The 19,584-nt window shown below is 40.1% G+C and overlaps 1 protein-coding gene across 1 annotated transcript in view; it reads left to right on the top strand.

Annotated features, from left to right (window-relative positions):
- The first annotated feature begins 5,111 nt into the window (after positions 1-5,111).
- The window catches only part of GNPDA1 (glucosamine-6-phosphate deaminase 1), a 62,614-nt gene continuing 48,141 nt past the window's right edge, over positions 5,112-19,584 (top strand). Inside the window, exon 1 of the mRNA XM_087955388.1 lies at positions 5,112-5,220. The gene's annotated coding sequence lies outside the window, so the exon portion shown is untranslated. The remainder of the gene's footprint in view (positions 5,221-19,584) is intronic.

Genomic DNA, 19,584 nt, shown 5'->3' with positions numbered 1-19,584 from the left:
TAGGTAAGTAGGGGTGTGTGTGTGCGTGTGAGAGAGAGGGGGGGAGGGAGGGAGGAGGGAGGGAGAGAAAGAGAGAGGCAGCACAGACCGGCTTCTAACTCTGTCTCTCTCCAGGCTTCCTAGCAGCTCTATGGAAGGAACATCTCTATGAACAGGTTACCATGAATGAGAGTTTTTCCTCTCATGGAAGTAGGTTCAGGTAGTCCTCAGATTACAACCATTCATATAGCAGCTGTTCAAACTCACAATGGCACTGTAAACTGTGACTTAAAATTGGTTCTTACATTTGCAACTGTTCCAGCATCTCCAGGGTCGCATGATCAAAATTTGGGCGCTTGGTAACCGGCATAGACAGTATATACAATGGTTGCAATATCGTAGGGTCATGTGATCGGCATTTGCAACCTTCCCAGAGGGCTTTTAACAAGCAAAGTCAACAGGGAAGGCTGGATTTGTTTAATGACCGCATGATTCACCAAAGAACTACAGTGATTCACTTAACAACCATGACAAAAAAAACCATTGTATAATCATGTATGACTCACTTAAAGTTTGTCTTGCTTAGCAACAGAAATTCTGGCCCCAATTGTGATCGCGAGTTGAGGATTACCTGTACAGGACCTAATGTGAAATCCAGAGCACAATAAAACAAGGAGGTTTGTGGCAGGATTAGAGTTCCCTTTTCCCAATCTCAAACTGGATTGCGTTTTTGTCATGGCTGCTCTCAGATTGTTTAAAAGGACTTATACAATTCACCTTGTTCCTCCCCAGTTCTTCAACAAAGAATGGAGACCTTTAATTCTACTACATGGCATGCAAGCACAGGTATCCAAATATCAGGGCCATAATCTGGTCACCAGCCATTGTAGTGAATTAGGTGGGATTTTAGTAAACAATGTCCACAGGACTTTATCTAATCCCTTGCTTTGATGAGGGAAACTGCTATATTATTATTTTTTGCCTGCTTTTCTTCAAAAGAAAGATCTGCTAATTAATTTGGAATAGCTTCAGAACACAACTGGTGGGAGCCAATGAGCTTCAGGAAACTTTGATTAGGAATTTGTCTGTAGGGAATTTGTCCTCCAGATGTAGGAACAATCTTACAAATAGAGAATAGCAATCTCCTTTGCACCTTGTCAACAATGAAATGTACACTATTATGGCAATCCGGGGTCATTTTTTAAGGCTATACACGTTATTCAAGAACTGGCGTCTACCATGTCCATCTGACACCTCCTTGAATGAAAGATAGAAGGCTAAGGTAAGTTGCTAGTGCAAAGGTACTTGTTACAGTTGCCAAAGGCCATTTGGGGGTATGAAAGCACTCTTTGGAAATGTTCTGTAGGAGGTAATTTTAGTTCACAAATATTTGCGCAACATTGCATAACCATTTCTTATTAGCTCTGTCATGGATCCAACCTCCTACTTGAAAGTGAAATGCTTAAGCAATTGCATGAAACAAGGGATGTCTTCCATCTCCCATTCATCAATGTCTTTCCTATGTTCTTCTGAGATACCTCCGCTTGTTTGAAGCCAGGTAGTGGCTGACAATGAAGGAGCAACCTCAGTGGGAAAAAGCAGGCTGTAGACCAAGAATAACGGATCATGTGCCGAGGATTCGGAGCTTCAGTTCCTATGTCAAAGACTCCACAGTCCATCTTAACCCATAAAAACAATAGATTTCCCCCTAACTCTTTGGTATTATAAAGCACTTTTGTAATGGAACTTGGGATACAGCAAAGTTGGTTGGATCCTTGGTTTCAGGAGGAATGTAATTGCTATTTTCCTGCTTGTAATAAATAGGAAAGTTTTATTAGCCCATTTAAAATGTTGTTTGTAAAAATACCAGGAAAATAGGATGGGTCATCTAACAACAGTTTATACAAATTGAACAAGAATAGAATTATTGATGTAACTGAAATATATATCATTGCAAATAGTCTAACTTGGATTTGTGCTGAGCTACTTAGAAGAACTGGTGTTAGCTTAATGAGCTTCCTGTTTTGATTTTGTACTTTTTCCTATGTGCAAAACAGGATCATTTGCAAAATAAAGGAGTAAATTGCTTAGATAGTAACAGTACTGCTATCCAATGAGTGTGTTTAATATATATCCAACATGCAGACAGCATCAATAATTGGTGAATGTGGCAGTTTCAGGGAAAGTAATGAAAACATTTGTTGGCCTCATAACACTAGCCCCTTTTCCTGCAGGTATTGTGTCTGGGACTTTTCTCCTAATCAAGCATTAGACTATGTCTATAGCAGACAATTTTGGCAACCTAAAGACATGTGGACTTCAGCTCCCAGAATTCCTCAGCCGACATGAGAACCATGCCACCACAGTAGGGACAGTGGGCATCACAGTGAGACTGTCCTGCCCCCACACACACACACACACACCTCCCTTATGATATGGGCTCCAAAGAGACTGAATCTTTATGAATTTTCATTACTCTATTTGATTTTAGAGACTAAGGCTGGCACAGGGGAGACCTGGGTTTAAATCCACTATTATGCTGAGATTCTCACTGGCTGACTTTGAGTCAAATATTCTCTCTCAGCCTAACCTCTAGCTCACAGAGGTGTTGGTATGGATACAAATGGAAAGAAAGAGTGTGGTGTACACTGTCTTGAGCTCCTGAATGAAAGATAAAATAGAAATGTAACACATCAACAAAGGTATAACTCAAGCATGTGAGCCAATTTTACTTTAGTTTGAGAAATCAGGGCATTTTCCCTTAAGGCTATTTTCTCTATTGTAGGAATTCTGAATTACACAGGAACCAAGTTCAGTTAAATATAATTAAGCATCATTGATTCTTATGTCACTGAGTAATTTTCCCCAAACTGGTGCCTTCTGAAAAAATTAGAATGAATCCAACATTAAGTATGAAAAGACTCCACTTTTCACTTGTTCTCTTGGTATCCCCTTGTAAGTTTCAGATGTAAGGGCTTGCTTTATTGGGTGCTGCCGTGACACCTGGAGTGCATTTGTCCTTTAGAGGCTTTGGAAACATCAGGAACCAACTTACTTGGCAAATAACGTTGAATTTATTTTCTTAAATGATGTTAAGCTACAGCAATAGTTTTATGAGCAACCTATCCTTGTTGTCTTCTGCACTGCAACCAAGCAATCACAGTATGCCTTATCACTGCCAGAAAAATATTTAAAATAATGGTTAATCTTTAGATGCTTCTCCTGGATGTAAATCTACTTCATGTAGAATCATGAATTATATTTCCTTTTTTAAAAAAGCAGGGAACCCTCATTTTAATTATGGCACTCTCAATATTGCTGTCTGGGAGCGTGTGTATGTTATTTTGCGATTGATAGCAAGCTGGGGATCGGGAAAAGTCCTACCCTCAGGATATAATTAGAATCGATTCGATTCGATCTGTTCCTTCGAGACAGGATATGAGCTGTGGTGGCGCAGTGTTTAAAAGGCAAAAATTGCAGATTGACTCTGCCCAGTGCCAGGAGTTCTATCCAGACTGGCTCAAGGTTGACTCAGCCTTCCATCCTTCTGAGGTTGGTAAAATGAGGACCCAGATTTTTGAGGACAATATGCTGACTCTATAAACTGCTTAAAGGTAACCCCCCGCCCCCCCCAAGCGACAAATGCCCCCCACCATCCCCTATAAAAAAAAAAAAAAAAAAAAAAATATTTTTTTTTCTCTTTATCCCAAAAAAAAAACAAAAAAAAAAAAAAAAAAAAAAAAAAAAACATCCTCCTCCCCCCCCCCCCCCCCCCCCCCCCCCCCCCCCCCCCCCCCCCCCCCCCCCCCCCAAAACCCCACCAAACCAAAAACCCCCCCCCCCCCCCCCCCCCCCCCCCCCCCCCCCCCCCCCCCCCCCCCCCCCCCCCCCCCCCCCCCCCCCCCCCCCCCCCCCCCCCCCCCCCCCCCCCCCCCCCCCTCCCCCCCCCCCTCCCCCCCAACAATCCCCACCACCCACCCCTCCTCATCCTCCCCCTCCCCCCCCCCCCCAAACCAAAACCAACACCCCCCCCCCCCCACCACCCCACACCAAACCCCCTCCCCCCCCCCCGCCCCCACAACAACACCACCCCCCCCCACCCCACACAAAAAACCCCACCCCCCCCCCCCCCCCCAAAAAAAAAAAAATCAACCTCCCACCTTTAAAAAAAAAAAAAATCACACAAAAAAAAACCAAAAAAAAAAAAAAAAAAAAAATTTTAACACACACCCATAAACAAAAAATATTTTCTCCCCCTTCCAACTACTCCCCTTTTCCCTTTCTTTCCCCTCTTTTCTCCCCCCTCCCTTAACCCCCCCCCCCCCCCCCCCCCCCCCCCCCCCCCCAAAAGTCCGGGCTAGTGCTGTAAAGCACTATGAAATACTACTGTATATAAGTCTGAGTGCTATTGCTATATGTACCATTTTATTAAACAACAAACAAAGAAAGGGACAAGAGAATATACAACTTCCTTGAATAAGCTCTTGGTGTTCAGAATTCTTGTTGATAGGATGGCGAAAAGGAGATCATCTAAGTCTTCTGTTTGGATGTTGATAGGCAGCTTCTCCTTGCCTCTTCCTATTTTCTTTCCTCTTCTGAAGTTCCCTGATCCTTTTTGCAGTTTGTGGAGAATATTTGAAACCATTGGAGAAAATGTTGATTTTCCTATCAAGGAAAATGTTTAATATCTAATGTCCTAGATCTAGCCAATCAATCAGAAATTATCAAGAGGCCTAATCTACCTTCCTAATGGCCCTAAGGGGAATAATAAGGGTCCCCTGTGCCAATACACAAATGGGAAAATTGGGGGAGGAAATTTTGGAAATCTAAAGTTGAATTCAGGCTTCTCATCATGATGTTTAACAGATGCTTCATACTGTGCCAAAACGAGGAACTTTTTCACACCCATTTCTCACACAGAGAAAGTGACTAGACTGGAAACAGAACTTTCTTTCTACTTTGGCTAAAGGATAGATTAGAAGATTCCAGGATAAAAAGAGGAAAGGGACAATCATGTTATCTGCTTAGTAGTAGGACCACGTTTGACTATGATCAGTGAGGTTTCGACTTAAGCTGTTGGTCTGAGCCAGATTTCCCCAAACAAGCTGGAATTATATTGGATGTCAAATCCCTCGGTCCCCAATTGGGGGATATGGAAGTTGAACTTCAAGGTATCTCGAGCAGAAGATTAAGAAGAGCTGGCTTAGAGCAAACTTGAAAAAATGCCAAATCCTACACAAGGTAAGAAAAACTCTGAGGATCCTGGGTGGAGTGGGAAAAAGAAGCAGTTACAGAAGTGATTTCTAATCACAGAAACAGATATAAAGAGCATTGTTGGTGTGATTGAAAAACAATAAAAATAATAATAAAATAAAATTATGATTATAATGAATAAAAATAATAAAACTGCAAACTCTTTTCCAAATCCCCCCCGTCCTTCTTCTTTGCCTTGCCTTTTTTCCTCCCCCTCCAGTTTCAAACTCTTTCCCCATTTCCTTCTGCTCTCCTTGTTCCTCCACACCACTTGCATTTGTAAAGCAGACCAGCTCCAGGTTAATACATAACTCAGACGTTGCTATGTTTCCTCTGCCAAAATAGCCTTTTAATCCAATTACAAGAAGACAATTGAAAACTCTCACCTAAAAAGTTTATCTAGCAAATAAGGTGGTGAGAAACAACAGATAGCCCACTCTAATCAAGTCGGCATGCTTGGTTGTCTCCAGTTTTCATCCTCTTAACTATGGGATTGTTAACAGCTTTATTTTACAATAGAAAAACACATCTTCCTTGGTTTAAGTGCCTATCTCACTTGCTCAAAATGTCTCCACAAATCAGTTCCTTTATATTTTCCACCCCAACCCCAAATTCTATAAAAAAAAATCTTTATCTTCCTATTGTTCAGGGTGTCTCTCTCTCTCTCTCTCTTTTTTTTCAAAGCAGGCACCCAATGCTTATTGAATAAAGTTTGTCCATTTCTCCTCAGATCTGTGCTTCTTTCACTGGTGAAAATTCTGCAACTCTTGATTGTTCTATGATACATGTTCAGAAAATGCCATCTACTTTCCAAGAAGACCAGATTTCTATTACAGTTACAGCTGCCTCGATAAATCACTCCAATGTGGAAGTTCTAACGGAATGCTCTGCTGTTTAAGTTATTGATATTGTGCTGTCCAGCCAGTCATAGTTAATGGGAATTGGTATAGTTAGTTAGTAATTGGGAGCTGTCCCCTTAAGGGAATGCATCATGGTAAATATAGTTAAGGTATCCTGGGAAATGTAGTTCATGTCATGTGGCCACATCTATAACCCTGATTGGTCACTGAATTGACCCTCGATGGGTTGGGGGAGGTTTCTTCACTCTTGCTTGAACCCCAGCAGCATGCTGGTGCTTCACCCTTTGCTCCTTCATTATCATCTTTTTACCCAGAAAGACAGATGCAAAGAATTGGACATTGAGAAGAATCTCATCATAACTGTGAGTTATCTTGAGGATGCCTGATGAACCAATAAAAAGACTTTGTATGGATGCTTTGTGGAGTTATCTATCTGCCTTTATACATTCAGTCAGTAATTATAGAGGACAGAATAGATATGCTTCAGCGATAAAGACAACACAGATGAAGTCTCCAAGATGCCAAGCTCAATTCCTGCTATGGAAGCATCCATGCAGTTCTTAGTAGCTGAACAAAAGTGGTTTGCCACTACCTTCTATGCGACATTTTTCAAGCTTACCAGTCTAGCCTATAATCCTAGTTAGCTTCCAAGTTTGGACAATATTAGATTAGACAGCATCATATGTTGCTGTCTGTTGAGGTGTAGGTACTGACATCATGAAGGAACTGAAGGATTATATCAAGTTCTGAATGGCCAGGGCATCATGCTCTCAATGGGCTCCTAAAGAAGAATATACATTCATTGAGTTCAAGACCTTAATTGACTCTTAATTGGGAAAGCTATCCTGAGAATGTTGAACTAAATAAAACAAAAAAATCCATCTTTTGGATGCAACTGAATGGGATCCTGACTGATGAAGGAAAGCAGATTGATTTTTCATAGTTATAGGATGGAAAGGAAAACACGACCTAGAAAACATTTTATCTGTGATGGAGCTGGTATGTTGCAGAATGCCTTGTATGAGGTGTGGCTAGCCTTTTTTCACTGTTGATCTGGGAATAAGGCAACAGTAGCATTTGATCTAGAAGCTAAATTGCTGGGCAAGGCTTGAAACCATTGTCCAATCACTCTGAAAAAAACAGAAGTTAAGATAATATACTGTATTTTTATTTTGCAATATACTACCTTTTTATAGTGGGCCATGAAAACAAGTCCAAGCTGCATGCTATACATTGTTCCTTTATACTTTATTTCAGTTCATGCACAACTTACCTAGAGGACTCTGCAAGATAATAAAGAAAATAATGGCTTCTCTATTTGTAACAATGTCTTTCAGTAATATAAAAGCCAAGGTAGTGGCTTTTCACCAAATAATTGTATCCGATGATGAAGCATTAGGAAAACAAGTTACATCTAGGTGTATTTACATCTTTCAGAGTTACTTAGGATATGTCCCAATATGCTTAGAAGTTCAGATCATTGCTTTTTAAAGCCAGGCTGTGTCCTTATCATGATGCTAAAATATGAAAAAATAATTAGCAACATCTGATGACATTTTAGAATCAGGAAACATTTTAGTCATCAAGAGTTCTTCGGAGACCTATGGTGTTTTGTAGCTTCCTTTGTGGCTTAAGATGCAAAGTAAAATGGGAGGATAAGAAAATCTAAGCATATTTTGCCTAGCTGATTCATGTTAGCCCTACTCTAACAAAGACACACAGAAACAACCAATACAAAATACTTCCATAATGCCCTTATGGTTTTTTAATTGCTTCCCCGTGAGGGAATTGCTAATTTTGATGGCTTTCAAAAGGACTTAGGAACTTAGCGAAAGCTGATTTCTCCGAGGATAAGGAACAAACAAAAATATCCAGGTCCTGAACACTGACCATTAGAGAGCAAGAAAAGTAGAAGAAAGCTATGATATTCAAGGCTTGCTTATAGGCTTCCTTGCTACCACTGTCTAAGCAGAATAATCGGGTAATGGGTTAAGCTAATCCATTAAGGTTCTTTTTATATTCTTATAGCTAAATAACCCTCCAGTTAAGGTTTTAATATATACTTTATATATCTACACAAACACACATGCACACACAGAGTATACTTCAGCAGCAAACCTTCTACTCTTTTACCAGTTGGTGTTTATTCTTTGTATACCTATACTAACACACATACGCACACACGCACACACAGCAGCAATCCTTCTACTCTTCACCAGTAGGTTGGTTAAAAAGAAGACCTTTCCCCCCCCCAAAAGCTGACCCTCAACATCTATGCCCCACTGGAGACTATTTTCCCTTCAAAACAGAGCCCCACCCTTTGCATTTAAACTAGTGCATATGCATCTCCATGAATGCATAGACTGGCACAGTAAGTGCCAACCATAATTTTTCCTGTTTTATGCCTTAATTATACCATGAGCAAAGTAAGCGTTTCTGGGTCACTCCTGCTGACCTCCAGAGCAACCTTGAACCTGTTCTTCCAACTTATGCTCTTGGACTCATGGGACTGAACCGGTGGTGGGATTCAAAATTTTTAGTACCGGTTCTGTAGGTGTAGTGTGGCTTGGTGGGCGTGGTGTGGCTTGGTGGGCGTGGCTTGGTGGGCGTGGCAAGGGAAGGATACTGCAAAATCTCCATTCCCTCCCCACCCCACTAACCTGCTTTCCAGCTCCGTTCTCCTGTGCAGGGCAACACAAGAAGACCCAGCCAATCAGTTGAGCCTCAGGAGGTAGAGAATAGATGAGGGCAGAGCCAGTCAGGGGTGGTATTTCCTGATTCTCCGAACTACTCAAAATTTCCACTACCGGTTCTCCAGAACTGGTCAGAATCTGCTGAATACAATGACTGAAGGAAGTAAATATGTTTTCTCCTTCCTCCTAGATAGGGGGAAAAAGAAGGGTGGCAAGAAACAAGTCTATTCATCTTCTGTCAGACATGAGATCTTGCTTTGAAAAATGGCACCTGCTACATTCAGTTCTAGCAGTCAAAACCTGTTGATTATTGTACAAGTAGTCCTTGACTTACAACAGTTCATTTAGTGACCATTCAAAGTACATCACTGAAAAAAGTGACTTATGACCATTTTTCACATTTACGACCGTTGCAATATCCCCCTGGTCCCATGTTCAAAATTCAAATAATTGGGCAACTGAGTCCTATTTATGATGCAATGTCCTGGGTTCAAACCCTAACCTTTTGCGATGTCTTCTGATAAGCAAGGTCAATTGGGAAACCAGATTCACTTAACAGCCATGTTACTAACTTAACTGCAGTCATTCGCTTAACAACTGTAGCAAGAAAGGTCATAAAATGGGGCAAAAATCACTTAAACAATGTCTCGCTTAGCCACATACATTCTGGGCTCAGTTGTGGTCACAAATCAAGGACTACCTTTAATGTATTTCTCCTTTAAAAGAGCTCACCTTGGCTAAGAATTATTTACTTTATGCCTTAAGTATAAGAAGGAAGGGGGGGGGCACCAAAGTGGGTGCTGAAAGATTTGAAGTCAACTTGGTTATACATGATGGAAGATTATGTGGATCAGCTGACTTCATTATTTGCTTTTACTGCTTTGCACTTCAGAGGAACAAGATGATCTTTACAACTGCAAGAATCATATTTAGGCAATCCTCCTCTTTGTGTTCATGAATGTTCAGGATGTTTCCAGTAGGCGATTATAAAGTGTTTGAGTTTTCATTGAGAAAGCTTGGTCAATTTTCATGCAGTGTAGATCATGCCTTATAAGGGAAAGACAAATGTTGAACAAGGCATTGGGTAGCGCAAGACTGTACAGATGCAAGATTTTTTTTTTAAAAAAAAAAAATCTTTACTATGCCAACATCAAGAATTCATTAACTTTACTAGCACAAAATCACAGCCTCCTAATTGGTATATTAATAGAACAAATTCTGATTGTCAGATGAATATACGGTTCAATAAAGTTCTCCATTATTTGGTTCTGCTATGGCAATTTTCTCTGGAGCAGGATTTCTTTTCCTCCCCTGGCCCCCAATAGCTATAACTAAATTGACACTCTCAAAGGAAATGCAAAGTTTTAGAAATCAGCTAAACATTTTATCCTGTCCATACAATGTCCTTCAAGGGTTTCTTTCAACATTGAAACTGCAGATAGAAATCTCTCTCCCTGCACAACTCACATATTCCATTATGGTTAGATTTACAGTATATGCTATTTCATTGGAACCCATGCTGGTTACACAGCATAGCCCTTTGTTCTCCATTTTCTTCTCCACATAAACTCTACAAAATAGATTGGGAATAGAGTTGGTGTCTGCCTTGGAGCTTCTATAGAATGGAATTAAGTTGAGGTTTCTCCAGTTCTAGTCCAACACCATAACCATTATATCACATTGACATCTGAAAACCTCTCGTCATTGCCTCATGAAAATAGCCATGCTATCTCTTTTCCTTGGCTGACCACTGTGTTCTCCAAGCAGACCCATTTTCTCCCTTTCTGTTGACATTTTGTACAATGGTACAGAGAGCATGTGCTTTGGCAGACTGCTGTGACCCATATTTGTACAATTACCATTATTTTTTATTTCCTTCTGGCAAATTGCCTATGCTTTTAACATTTGCACAATAGGAAAACACAATGATGGAGAATGAGCACCCTATACTACAAAGTGTTAATTAAGGTTCCTTCCCACAAAATCTATGAAATTATTATAATTAATACTTTCCATCTTAAATTAGAGTAGAGTAGAGTTAGAGTAGAGTAGAGTAGAATTAGAAGAATTAGAATTCTTTATTGGCCAAGTGTGATTGGACACACAAGGAATTTGTCTTGGTGCAAATGCTCTCAGTGTACATAAAAAAAAGATACATTTGTCAAGAGTCAAGAACCATAAGGTACAACACTTAATGATAGTCATAGGGTACAATAAGCAATCAAATCATATTAGGAAACAGTCAATATAGATCGTAAGGATACAAGTGACAAAGTTATAGTCATACAGTCACAAGTGGGAGGGGATGGGTGATAAGGAGTGATGAGAAGATTAACAGTAATAGTAGTGCAGACTCTGTAAATAGCTGGACAGTGTTGAGGGAATTATTTGTTTAGCAGAGTGATGGCTTTCGGGGGGAAAACTGTCCTTGTGTCTAGTTGTTCTGGTGTGCAGTGCTCTATAGCATCGTTTTGAGGGAAGGAGTTGAAACAGTTAATGTCCAGGATATGAGGGGTCTGTAAATATTTTCACAGCCCTCTTAGAGTAGAACAGAACAGAATAGAAGTTGGAAGGGACCTTGGAAGTCTTCTAGTCCACCAGAACTCTGTGAACAAAACCCCACCTCTTTTTTATGAGCATGTGATCTGTTAAAAAGGGAGAGCTTCAGTCACACAGTTGTACTTGCCATCATGAGTTTTTCTTGAGCCTGTGGACACCCATAAATACATATTTTCTTGATACGTTTCTTACATATTTCTCCTTTCCTCAAATATGTATCCTTTTCTGATTCAAATCTTCATGATTAAATATTTTAAGAATTCAGCTCTCCTTTTTGGCTGAAAGAAGTAGCCACATCAACTGTGGACATTGGAGATGAAATGTTTCTTATGATTTCCCCATCATTTTTTCCCATACTCCCATTGGTGATGTTGGGATGGTTGACTGGCATCTTTTCAAAGTTTTGTGGAGAATGCTGTGAGAAAGGCCCATGAAGAAGTGTGTTGCTAGACTGCCATCAAGGGTAATAAACCTTGCTTTTTATACTCATGTTTCAGGTGAAATTCCCATTCCTGCAATTTTGGACAAATTTGATGATATAGCAGGCAGACACTAGGTAAACCTATCAACTGGCACTCCTGGGTTGAAGGACAGAGATGTAAGTGTCATGTAGCCAACATGTACTTTATTGGTCTTACCTACATTGGTCTAACCTGTATCTTGGCATTGTTGGAAATGATTCTTAAAGTTCTGTTGTAAAGTTTAAAGAAAAGTGCCAACCCATGTGGTTTCCAATGAGAGCCAGTAGGAAAGTAGCTAAAATTGAACAGTATAATGAAACTCCCCCGCCATCACTTTCTCTCCTATAAATCAATCGTGAAACATGACAGAAGACTAGCAGTCAAATGCACATCATTTCCTTCATGTAAAAGTCCCACCTGCATTCATGATTGATAGACAAGGGAAGGCAAAAATATGGTCTTTACCATGTTGGCTCTCATTTATCTTTCTCAGAATACTTTCATTTCTCCATTTCTTACTGGTCTTCTACCTCCCTCCTTCCCTCCCTTTCCTCTTCTTTATCTCCCCATGCCTTTGTTATAGTTAATATACTATAATGCGAGACTCTGTTTTTAACATTTTTTTAACCTAGGATTTCTTCCCAGAGATGAGGCAGCAGGAAGGGTTGTATTTGCAAACTCTACACCAGGGATGTCAAACTCACGGTGTCACAGCATTGTCATTTGACATAGCAGGACTTCCCCCCCCTTTGCTAAACCGAGCAGGGGCGGTGCCAACATGTGACGCATCTGGCCCACTGGCCACGAGTTTGACACCCCTGCTCTAGACCATTGCAAAGATGCACCTGAAGGCAGAACAAGAAACAATGGATGGAAACTAATCAAGGAAAGAAGCAAACTAGAGATATGGAGAAATTTCTTGATAGAACAATCAATCAGTGATATGGCTTGCCTTCAGAAGTTGTGGCTGCTCCATCTCTGGAGGTTTTAAGAAGAGAGTGGACAACCACTTGTCTGAAATGGTACAGGGCATCCTGCTTGAGCAGGGGGGTGGACTAGAAAACATCCAATGTCCCTTCCCACTGTTATTCTTTTTGCAATGAAAACAGGCTCTCTAGATAGAAGTTTTCTGCTGTCTCTGAATACTACTGGCCTCCAGGCTGAGGCAAAGATATATAGTTCTCTTCAAAAACATTTTCTTCAACAAGCAGGCTTCCAATTTCATCACACAATTCCATCGGGTTTTCCACAGGCATCTTTCAGATAAAGGAATGTGGTCAGATATCAGCACTTTCAACTGCTTTTACCAGGCATTGATTTCAACTGGCCTGCAAAAAAATCTGAACGTCTCTCCTCTCTGTAGAAAGTTAAGGTGATTTTTCTGTTGTGTCCAGAAATCCAATATTTTCTGCAAAGTGCTGTCACGTGACAACAAACTGCAATTGTGCTAAGCAGTCTTATTATAATCCCAAGACTGCTTAGCACAATTACAGATGCCCATGGTGTGTAAAACAATGGGCTTTCAGAACCACATGTTTAAAGTTATTTTCCTCAAATTGCTTCCCCCCCCCTTTGTGAAGTAGAAGCTGCAGAAGAGGACTTTCCTCAGGAACAGTAAGGCAGGAATGAGTTAAATTCACCCTTCATGTCTCTCCTAGTTCTGTTAATTATCAGTCCCCTTTGCAGGAGATACTATTGCATTTTTAGAAATCTGAAAATAAGATATAAGCCCACATATTACAACATGTGCAACTCTGGGTTTCCTAAGCCTATTAATTCAAGTCAGTGCTCTGTTATTTTCATTGTCTTACAGCAATATTCCTTGTAGCCCCGTTTAGAGGTCAAGCCAACACTGCTGTCATTGCAGCTGTGTTTGCACCAGGACATTTCCGTTGTGATCTGATGGTTAATAAATAATCACACCAAACAAGAATGTTACATAAAATGTCTTGCCTCTGAGAACAAGCTTTACTGCAGAGAAAGAGAGAGGGAGGAAGGGGGAGAGAGAGAGAGGGAGAGAGAGAGAAAATGAAGCTGGATTCTCCCATATTAGATGTAGATTTTGGATGTCATTCAAGTGTAGTAAGCCATTAGGTATGCTTGCTTCAACCATTTAATCCTTTCCAGCACCAGATATTATGGCAAAGTAGAAAGAGGAAGCCTTTAGGCTCTTTTATAAACTTGTAGCCGGACACTGTTAGAAACTAATTGCTGGGCCAAGGAGCTCTTTGTGTTGATTCTTTAGCTTGGTTCTTATGTGCGTTTTCCCAGAATTAATACTGCAATACCTCCCCCGGTGTCTGAGGATATGTTGCCCCCATCTCATGGCATCACTAAGACCAAACATCCAACAGATACAGCCAGAGGTAATCAGTCAAAGATGGGCACTAGAAACAAATATATATGTACAAAGCAGGCAGATCCCAGGAGAACAGACCTGCTGGAATAGAGTACAAGCTATTATACAGTATATGCAGAGCCACAATCGCTGAGTTCTGGGAACAAAACAAATGATATCACCCCATACTGATGCCATCCTAGGCTAAGAGACCCGAGATATTTCTCAAGAAGCAACACAACTGTAGTTATAGCAGTGTTCTCTCTGTAAGTCACTCCCTGCTCTTCCAAATATTATGGTGAAGTTGCTTAGGGATGATAAAAGGAAATGAAAAATAGCCAGCTTTGCAAGGTCATGTACAAGTGGTAAGGTAGTAGGAACATACTGAGTGTTGGCCAATAATGTTAGCTAAGAGGGAGGTTGATCAGCTAACCTCAATCGCTCACATACCTTAATTTCTGTTGTGACCATTCCACACTTAATTATGGATGAGACCCTGTCTAGAGAAGAATTTTAAGACATACGGTGGTAGAATTTTCTGGCCCATTGTTTTTTAGCTTCTTATTAGTTCCATCAATTGCCCAGGCACTGAGAAAAACACTAGTGCAACCCATACACACACACAAACAAACACAAGTTACTGCCAATAGCAGTAGAGGAAAGGGTAAGAAACTCTTGCTCCCCATTTTCCATCATCATCACTGACAGCATTTCTGTTGAGTCAAGAGGTTACCTCAAAGGTGCTTTTTCAAGAGGCAATTGGACTTTCTGGACTTTCTTTGGCAACTTTTCGCTTCTCGTCTTCTTGGATGAGAAGCTAAACATCTTCAAAGAAAAATATTTCCTTGGATCTAGAATAGTTAGGTAAGCAAGCAGGTGACAACAGAAAGGAAGTGAAACAGGTCAGAGGAGTTTTGGTCAAGTTCAGCTGATATCCCCAGGCAGCTCAAAAGAAAATTTGTATCACTAGGATAGGTAGTTGGGCAAGAGGAAAAAGCAGAATGCTGGAGATTCTTTTTCAACGTTGAACACATTAGTAAAATCCAACAATATCCCAAATGTTAAGTACTAATTTCGCACAAGAGCAGAATAGATACACATTGCTAGCCTGCCACAGAACAGTGAAAAGCTGCCCAAGTTGGTTTTTTTCTTTCTTCTCTTCACAAAATATTATGGACCCAATTGAATGGTGCCATTTCATCGTTCGAGCAAATTCACCCTTGGGTTTAGTTTGGTATTGTGGGTTTTTAGTGATGTTTCTAAAGTTCACTTTCCTTTCTTCTTCTCCAGCAATAATTGTGTTTCTTGTCGACTTAACAGCTGGAGCCAATTGAATGTGATTTTTCTGTTGATGGTTATTAGGCACAGGAACTGCCAGAAGGGGTTTGCCTTGAGTTCAAAAATCCATTCCCATTATAGCCACTGGGTCTTTAATTATAGATTCTATGCTGCTTCCGATTTTCTAGTGGCTTTAAAAAATAGTTCAGAGATATGTACCGAAAGTAACCAAAATTAATTTTTCAGAGAGGAGCAATTGCTGCACTTCTGGCTCATTTCACAGTGGACTCTAGAGATTTCATGGCTTGCTAAACCAAGTCACATTCTTGGATAAGAACAGCAAGCACAAAAATAATGTGCTTACTAAAATCTAAGCTCTGTTGAGGCTTAGCAGATGGTTCAGATATTTCCAACAACATTTTGAGCTTAAAAGGCACTTAGTGGAGACAGAATTGCCAACCCAGGATGTCCTTAGCTGGCAGACTTTTTTCTCAGTTCCGCATACCTTCTATTACATGTTTTTGGGTTTTTAAAAATCTTTTCATATCAGGAAAGCTTTGTGTCAAGATGTCCCAGTTCATGAACTACAATTCAGAGGTTTACAGGTATCCATTATCTTAGTACCACCACCTTTACAATATTTTTTTTATCATTTGAACATATCAGGAAGATATTGGGCAGAGACTGGGCAGCTAATTTTTCAAATGTTATAGCAAGGTCTTGGAAATCCATCATAACACATAACCAGCTATATGGTAAGCAATGTCTCCTTGCCTTTTGATCCCTTTAGATTTTTCTAGACTTGATTCCCACCCTTCTGATAAATCTCTTATTCCCGTTCCATTTAATATTGCAAGCTGCCCAGAGTCACCATGTGTGGATTTGACAGCCATATAAGCTTGTTTAGTAATAACAACAATAATTGCTCACCAGAGCATCAAGCCAGATAAAACTTCCTTTAAATCAAATAGACTCATAAATCCATCTGCACAACATTGTTGGTGAAGAATGGAAACCTATTGCTTTATCCCAGGCTATTTTTCAGCTTAAGTCCACAGCCCTTGTATTCCCCAGGGATCTCCCAACTAAATGCTAACCAGATCTGGTTTAGCTTAGCTTCTAAGCCTAGACAAGATTGGCCAGATGCTACCACTTGCTGCAAACTTCTTGACTGTTATTAGAAACATCCCATCTCTTGTTCAGTGTGTTGGGCATTTGACTCATTTACTTTCTGCTTGCGACATTTCTTTAGGAAAACTCATCTTACGTGTTGCAAAATATAGAATCTCGTTAATGCCAACTCCCCTATGAAGAGGGTTAAGGAATATGATTTCTAAAATTTCATTAGTTTCTTTCCTAATAATAGAAAAACATTCAGAGAAAGAGTCTCAAGACCTAAACGCCAGTAAGCCAGTATCGTGTAATGTGGCGACCCAGACTTTGATTCACCTCCAGTCACTGGGTGATCTTGGGTCAATCACCTTCTCTCAATTCAACCCATAAATTGTGGAGAAAGTTACTGTGTATAGATATTTGCCCCCAATACATATTCTACTTCAAGCGACACTTTTCCTCATCCCAGATCTTCTCCTTTCTGACTTCAGCAGCAGAATCAGAAACCTAGCCTGAAAAACAACCATGTAAGAATAACATGGTGATGAGATATCCAGGGATTTGTGCTTTATCCAGCTGTTGCTGGTTTTAGAAGAATTAATCTCTTTTTCCTGGCTAAGGCTGAAACAAATATGACAACATTCCCAACAACCCATCATTATAGGAATGGCTACTCAGTCATAAAATACTGCTTCCTATTTGCACCAAAGGATGTAGCCAGCCTCTTAGTTCAAGGAGGCTGGATAAGCAGCAATACCCAAAGACACATAAGAGGTTTGGATCCTTGAGATTCAAAAAATTAGCTTTCACTTATTAAAATAAATCATAAATGTAGCCAGACATATAGATAAGTGAGTGAGTTGCCTTGAAAAGATCTATTGGCAAAACTAGGGGGAAGAGATATTGTAGAAAATAGCCGGAGTAATCCAAGCTGCTACCTGGTGCTCAGATAAGAATCACAGTTAATGATTCCAAGGTTATTCAACACAAATAGAAGCAACATAAAAAGGTATGTTGACAGCTCAGCAGCGTCAGAACAGGAAGTTGTGTCCCCAATAGGAGTTAATCTACAGTCAATCAATATCTGTGTGCTAGTCAGTCATTGGGTCAAGACAAAATGAACCAGAGGTAGGTTAGAGCAACAGTAATGTCTAATCCACTCCTAACTCTGTAGACATCTACACAGAAGGCAGTCATTTTGAGTTCAAAAGGACTTACTCCCAAGTAAATGCATACTGAATTGCAGCCAAAGTCTTCCAACAACTCAGGCTGAATTAATCCCGATTCAAAAAAAACCAAAACGGCTGCCTACCACCAATGCTTTCCAGTTCAAACTCTAGAAGAAAATGTATTGGGAGTGTGTAGGCAAATTCTGTTTTGTTTTTTTTCTTGGTAAGAAATTAGATGACATTTCAGAACAAGGTACTGTACTGATTTTAGAAGATGTAATATGTTCATATCCTGCCATCAGTTCTAAATCTCTAGACACTAGCGGTAGTAGCTTCCTCCTGGTTTGATTAGCGAGTAGCTGTTTTCCAACAGCACCATTTGGTTTAGGTGTTTGGTATAGCAAAATCAATGCAGATATCTTTCTACACTTTCCTAAAAGCAACATTTAAGCTAACTAGATCCAGGGAAATGTAAATAAAACTTCTCAAGAAAGCCACACCTGTCTAGTTACACAAAACATCCTTTTTCTCTACCTCACCTGGAAATTGTTTGCTGCAGAAGATAACCTAACTTGCACCATTGTCACCCCACTGAAATTCTAAACTTTGCACTATCAATACAAGGTAAACATGTGGCCGATTGGTAGGTGCAAATAAACACGGTAAAGAGATAAGCTGCTGATACTATGTTCCTGTTGCTTCCGGGAGGTCTGTTTAAGCTAACCCACAAAAGTTTCTTTGTACATCTGCATCAGTGCTTACTACTTCCCGTTCCCCTTTTGCTCTAAATTAGGCCTCTATAATTTTCTTAATATTTGATGCACCGTGCAGGTTTCATCAGCTTTTGTTGCAGTCAACTCTAATGTCTAAATTTCCCAAGATGCGGGGTGATGGAGCTATTTCTAATAGCTATAGAATTGAGTAGATCATTTATCTGTAGCGGGATCTAACTTCCAGCAACTTTTACCATAATTAGAATAGCACACAAGTTAAGGGGGAAAAAATCACCAGATAGAGCTTTTCAGGGTTACCAGGTAAAGAATAAACATAGTATCTTAAGGAAGCTAATCTATAACTTTTGCATGATTGATATCATTTTACATTTTTAAAGTGCCAAAGTGCATCTGGGCTGCTGAACTTAAGAATTTAGACGGGGATCCTCATAATAAATATGCCACTATGGCTAAGGCAGGACTGGGGACAAGATCCAGAAGCAAGGGCTAGTTCTTTTGCAAAACTCCCTGCATTTGGTGCATGGTAGTGGGCACCAAAAATCTGTCCACATCATTTCTCCAGATGTCATTCAGGGGTAAGAGAAATTGCCTGAAACCTCTAGGACAAGTTGAAATATCCAAATCTATTAGTAGGTTACACCTAAGCCCATTCATCTGCCTAAGGGTTCATAGTTCACTTTATTCACTCTTCCTTTCTTTCTCAATGTAAATCCAAAGGGAATCTTCTTTACTAAAGTTGTGTGAGACCTGTTCCAAATTAAACCTCAATCCTGGTCAGAGTATCAATTTTTCTCTGGGGGAATATGTTGAGTGGGGAGAATGATAAAGAGATATTGAAGATATATAGGAGCGGGTCTGAGAGAAAAGAGTGGCCTTGTTCATTTGGTTTCTCTTTTCATTATTGGATTTAGCCCTCCCCCCCTCCCCTTAGCATATGGGTCCCATCCAATAATAATTAAAATGTGTGGCTCTTGACAGAAACAATCCTCATTTTAAATTAAAAAGTCAAAATAATAAAACAACTTTGTTTACCAGTCTCCCGCTCCATCCCCAAATACACTCACACTCAAAATATCATTGCCAGTTCCACAGTTTCCAATCTTTTTTCTTTCTAGCCATATTTTTCCTGCCCTCCAAAGATTCAAAT

This window comes from Notechis scutatus, chromosome 2 (assembly GCF_049901735.1).
Source record: "Notechis scutatus isolate UNSWTSFEM ecotype Mainland chromosome 2, rNotScu1.2, whole genome shotgun sequence".
Lineage (NCBI taxonomy): Eukaryota > Metazoa > Chordata > Lepidosauria > Squamata > Elapidae > Notechis > Notechis scutatus.
The sequence above is the reverse complement of the archived record's forward strand: the minus strand, read 5'-3'. Positions and strand labels throughout refer to the sequence as shown.